The sequence below is a fragment of the Cibotium barometz genome, chromosome 20, assembly GCF_041138505.1.
Source record: "Cibotium barometz isolate CiBa-2024 chromosome 20, ASM4113850v1, whole genome shotgun sequence".
Lineage (NCBI taxonomy): Eukaryota > Viridiplantae > Streptophyta > Polypodiopsida > Cyatheales > Cibotiaceae > Cibotium > Cibotium barometz.
In genome coordinates, this window is record NC_141065.1 from 29,962,255 (window position 1) to 29,968,680 (window position 6,426).

A 6,426-nucleotide genomic window follows, 5' to 3' on the forward strand; every position below is an offset into this window, starting at 1 on the left:
GAAGATCCTTCCTTCCAGAATAATTTGACATCCTTGCTCTATGAGCCATTGGGGCGGGTCATCGAGAAGAGTTTTGATACCTGTTTTGGAGTGATTGATGACAAAACCAGAGGCCAGGCAGAAAGCATTAAGGCATTCCCAAAACACCTCTATTGACAGAGGGTCGTTCTGAATGAGACTGTTTGTATCATTGGCAAATTGTTGTAAGCATAATTGTTTTGGGCTTCCTGGGATATTGATCCCTTTCAATCTTTGATCCTACATTTCTTTATCAACAAGCTAGCCCAAAGCATCTGCAGAGAAATGGCAAAGAGAAGAGGGGCAAGAGGGCATCCTTGCCGAATAGATCTTCTTAAAATAAATGAGGGAGAGAGTTCTCCATTAACAATAACTCTCGCAGAGGCATTTCCAAAAAGGTATGAATAGACTTGATAAACCTAGGCCCAATGCTCGTGTCCTGCAAAGGCCGTAATACAAAATCCAGTCAAGTCCATCATAAGCCTTGTCAAAATCTATCTTGAAGAAGATGAAGTCTTAGTTAGATCTTTGGGCATGTACAATTCCCTTCCATAATGCAATAATGGAATCCAAAATATACCTACCCTTTACAAATCCTTTTTGTTCATTTTTGATCCACGGTTTGAGATTGTTAGAAAACCTAATTGCAAGTGCTTTGGAAAAAATCTTATAATAAGTAGACGAGAGCATAGTAATTGGTCTCCAATTATTGATAAGCTCCTTGTTTCCTCTTTTATGTATGAGCTTTATGACACCTTCATTCACTTGCCTAGGCAAAGCTCCAAAAGCAAGAGAATCTTTCCATACCAATAACAGATATAGTACCAGGATCTTTTTGAAACATTTATAAAATTCACTAAGGATCCCATCCAATCCAAGGCTTTGCCATTTTTAAGGGCATCAATAGCACCATCATTCACTTGCCAGTCAAATCTCCGAAAGCAAGAGATTATTTCCATACTAATAACAGATATGGTACCAAGATGTTTTTGAAACATTTATAAAATTCATTAGGGAGCCCATCCAATCCAGGGCTTTTGCCATTTTTAAGGGCATCAATAGCACCATCAATTTCTCCTTTGCTAAGCTCTTTTTCTAAGGAAGCAGCTAACGATGAAGGAACTGTTTTCTTCCTAAATATCGCTATTTTTGCACACGCTCTCTAACAAGAGGTGAGCTAAAGATCTCTGAGAAGTGGGAATGAACAATTGTTAGGTTTTACCCACCACTCTCTTAAGAAGAGTTGCATTCTGTCATATTCAAGTTCTTCCTCCTTCTCAAGGCTGACTTAAAATCTAGATACTTTTCTTAACATTCCAGTTTACCTTGATTGACTATTTTTTCTACCAGTTCAAGCTCTCTGATAGTCACCTTTTTCTCGGCTATTCTATATCTATCCCTCTGGAATCTAATGTTTCTGAGAAACTATTGAGTCTATCTAATAGCTTGTGAGACCAGGCTTGGGCAGGAGATAACTGTGAGTGGAAAGCACTATGGAATATATTCTGAATTTCTTCATGTACCATAGGTAGGTGGAATAAGGATGGGTTAGCATGAAACCAGCCAGCCTTAGGCTGAGAACCCGTTTTGAGGAGGGAGATGTGGATAGGCTTGTGTGGTCAGAGATGTGGGTAGTTTCTAGAACTTTGATTTTTGAGTATTGATGTACTCCTTGGCAATGCTACCACTAATGTAGCACTTGTCAAGCCTTGCTTTCCTCATGTGAGAGTCAACCCTCCCATTTGACCACATAAATTCTGAGATTGATGCAAAGCCAACAAGGTTATGAAAGCCTTTGTAGGAAATCTAGTCCCTGCGCTCACGACCCTTCAAAGTGAGACCCAATCCACAAAATCTGTCTTGTTTGTTTTCCACCATGTTGAAGTCTCCCACTAAAATGATCGGCAAGTGCAGTTGAAGCAAAGTTGAAGCAAAGATTGCCAAAAAGCTAGCCTAGTGTTAGCAGGGCGGCCAGCAGCATAAATAGAAACAATGTACCACTCAATGTCTATGACCATCTTTACAACAATCCATCTGTTGGTTGGGTCAACTACTATATCCTTAATACAGTTGTGCCATCGTTTATGGATGCCCAAAGCACTACCTTCACTGCCATGACTATGATCGATAAAGAACCAATTCAAATCTTGAGAAGCCTTAGGTTGGACTTAAGAAGGGGACCAGAGGCCTTTACTTCTTGAAGACACACACAGTCAACATGTATTCTTTCTCTTAAAAACCAGTTGTTAATCTTGGACGCTTTGCAGGGGTCCGTAATCCCCTTTACATTGAATGAGATGATTGATTTAAACATTACTTTCTCTGAGTTTTTGGAATATGTCCACACCCCTCATAGGGGTTCTTTTCTCCTCAGAAACATGAGAGTCCACAGTAAGACCAACTTTGGAAATTCTTCGTTTAGAGGTCGTGACTTCTTGCTGAGGTAACTCTAATCTGGAGGAGGGGCGCTGCCACATAGCTAGGGGGAGACCATCATCCTGAATAGAGATTAGGGTTCTTGAACCTCCTACAATTTCTTTTTCTTTGTAGTCAAAGCTAGGAAGTTTCTCTTCCTCGAGGGTTAGGACATTTATCAAAGACTCTTCACACTAAGGTCCATTTGGTCAATCTCCTTTTCCAATCTTTTTGTGGAATTGATCTGAGAATCTTGGACCACCTCATCCTCATTTGAGGATTTAATATCTTTATCATCTGGTTGGGTTGGGTCAGAAACATCCACCAGTAAAATGGGGTAAACCTATTTTGATTCCTTCCTCGGGCTAGAGGCTTGTTTAGAGGGATGTCTAGGTCCCTTACCCCTCCTCAGTACTGGTTGGAACCCATCTTGTTCTTTTGGAACCGAATCAGAAGACGGTTGGGATCCCATGTTTTCTTGGGAAGGTGGAGGATTCTTAAGAGGATAGTTCCTTATGTAATGGCCTAGCTTGTTACAATGAAAGCAAGCATTGGGTAGATTTTTACAAAGGACAGGCTAGGTAAGACTATTGATGTGGTCAAAATTAATAGAAATTTCATCAGAAGATCTTTACTCAAGTTGACTTCTACTAGAGCCTATGGGTGCCATCTAGGGTTCATGTCTATGGTCGATCTTTGGGCCAAGAAGCTTGCCCAAAGGTTCCACAATATATTTTAGCAAAGGGCGAAGATGGAGGGGAAGATCCAGGAGTTCTACTCATACAAGAAACTTTGAGGGTTTAGGCCCATTCGGGGAAAAATTAAGTTGCCACCACGGAACAAGGATAAGGGAGAGCTCCTTATATCATCCATTGGCTTGCTCCTAGAAGTAGTTATTGGGTAAAAACTGAATGTTTTCTACTTCCACCTGGCTATTTTAAATATAAATATAACACGGCTGATGTTCTTAGAGGGTGGGTTATATTTATATTTTTAAAGCTTTAATATTTAAGGTTTGTTTTTTTTGAAAGCTTTAATATTAAAGGAACAATGACCAACACTTCAACGCATAACAAAGATACGTAACGGGTGACAACTAGGTCGTGCAAAAAGGGAGGAAGGAAATAATGAGGCTGCAGTGAAACTGGTTGGAAAAGAAGAGAGAGGAAGGAAAAGAAAAAGGAAGAGGGGCGGTGATTTTTTTGCACTCATGGAAAAGTGAAGAGAGAGAGTATCGACATCCATAAGGTTAGATTTTGGAGAGGATGCAAGAATCAAAAGGTGGTTTTTCTCTTGAGACTGGTATTTGGTTTTGCAGAGGTGGTTTTGAAAAAGTTAATATTGAATCCAAGCCCTTGATCTTGATCTTTATCTAATGGCTCACAAAATTCCCATAAACCTTCCAAGCTTTGCCCAGCTTTGCCCAAAGGTTTTTATAGCCTTCTTCTCTTTATCCTTTAGATCTTTGATAAACTCCTCTCTTTGTCCAAGCACTTATACCCTTGTTGCAGCTTTTTGCAGGCTTTTCTTTTTCTAGTGATATTTCTCCTTGATTTGTTTGAAGCTTTAGAAATTCCAAAAATTAAGCTTTTGGCCTTCTTTGCACTAAGTAAATTGCGTAAACCTTGATTTTTGATTTTTTCTTAAAAAATCCTACTTCTTGAGTGCTCCCCAAAGCTCTAATACCACTATTAGGACCTTTAAGACCCTTGGGAAAGGAGTTCTAATTTCTCAACATAAAAATTAGAGCATAACATATATTTACACAAATTAAAGCATAAATCTTAAATAAACCAAATTAAATAAACAAGTGAAAGATGGAGAATAGAGTAGAAGTCACCGTTGACACAATATTAGGTTATATCTCTGCTCTATAAAAATATAGCAAGCATTAATATAAAGTCTTGGGCCCACCAAAAGAATAAAATACTATTTGGTATGTACAAAGGTATGAGACCTTAGCCTTACAAAAATATAGATGCCTAAATACAAAACCATAAAGGTGTTCATATGTCTTCTAAAATATCTTATAGTAGTCCAACACATGTTCCACCCGCGAGATTAACACATAATCTGTCACTCAATCATTGTCTTCATCCAAAATAATATTAGTCAGTGCACATAGCTATTAAACACATTAATCTTGGTAGGCATCATACCAATGCACAAAACTTGATTAAACACACATTAATAATGGTAGATGATATAAAAGGTGCATCCAAAATAAAATATCCCCAAAATAAAGTATCCCAAAATAAAATATTGGGCATCCCCATAGAGGTTACAGTCTATGTTCTTAAATTTCATTCCAAACCAAGCAAAGGAAGGACTCTTGAAGGACAAGTATTTTTGGCCTATTATATAGAAGCTTGAGAGTAATAATTGAAGACATAACAATATACTTCAAAAGAAGGAAATATTTATTTTAACAAAAGGCTATGTATACCAGATGATGAAGAACTTAAAAAGAAAATCTTAGTAGAATTTCATTATGAACCAATGGGGTTCCTGCTCATCCAAGTTACTATAAGACGTACGCTTCTTCTAAGAAGATGAATCTTCTGGCGGCGGCCAGGTATGAAAAATGATGTTTTGAATTATGTTAAGAAACGTTTGGTTTTCCAGACAGAACTAAACTACCAAGAGCTTTGTATTGGATCTACCATAAATGAAATGGGAATGTATTACTATGGATTTTGTCCCAGGAATCTTTAAAGTTCAAGGTGGTTATGATGCCATAATGGTAGTCGTTGATTGATTGACCAAAGTACTTTGGTCAAAAAGATATTCATCGTTCTTGTTGATATAACAAGAACTTTTCTTAAAGATATAGTATGACTACATGGACTTCCTCACAAAATAGTTAGTGAGAGAGACTCCAAATTTACTTCCAGATTTTTGGACCGTAGGAACTCACTTAGATATCATGAGTATAGCTTATCGTCCTAAGACTGTTGAGGAAAAACTAAAAGAGTGAGTCAAGTGATTGAAGATATTCTGATAGCTTATTGTATCCAAGAACCTTGTAAATGGATGAGTTTTATTCATTTAGTAGAGTTTGCCTATAATGCTTCTTCCTATAGGTGTCTAGGAATGTTACCATTCAAGATTTGTATGGACAAAAATGTATTACCCCATTGGCTTGGTCTAACCCATTGATCAAAGTTGAAGCTATAAGAATGATGTTAGAGGAAATGGAAAGACATGTGATGGCCATCTGACAAAATTTAAAGATGGCCCAAATCGACAAAAGAGCTATGTTGACTTAAAGAGATCTATTCGAACCTTTGAAGAAGGAGACATGATATTTCTCAAAATTCAACCAAAGAGAAGTTATTAAGGATTAGGGAAATTCAGAAAATTAGCAAATAGGTATTGTGGACCCTATGCTATAACCAGAAAAATTGGGGAACAAGCTTATGAATTACTTCTACATCCTCAACTCAAGATTCACAATGTGTTTCATGTTAGTTTATTAAAAAAGTATGTTTCTGATTGATGAGTCACATATTCTAGATGATGAGCTCATTGTACTTGAAAAGCAATCAAAAATTCCAAGTAAACCTAAAAAGATTCTAGATATTTAAGAAAAACCATTAAGGAACAGAGTAATCCATGAATCTTTAATTCAATGGAGATTTTTATCTTATGCAAAATTTTGATTTTCATACCCTCCCATTGTTTGCTGCATTTTACATACTGCTCCAAATTGGACCAGGTTTTAAGAAAAGAAGGTCAAATGTGTCTCTAGTTTCAAGCTCTAATTTGAATCAAAAAGTTTGAAAATTTGATATTTCTAGCTACGATTATGACCAATTAATTTACTAAGTTGTAATTTTCTACAAATAGCTGTGGTGATCTCCTTCCTACACAATTCTCTTTTCTCTATTGTTAGGGATTGAGGTATGGCCCCGTCTCTTGCCCAATCAAACGTTTATAGTATTAGCTAATTACTCTCTATGCAATTAAGCCTCCTATATGGTGAAATTAATG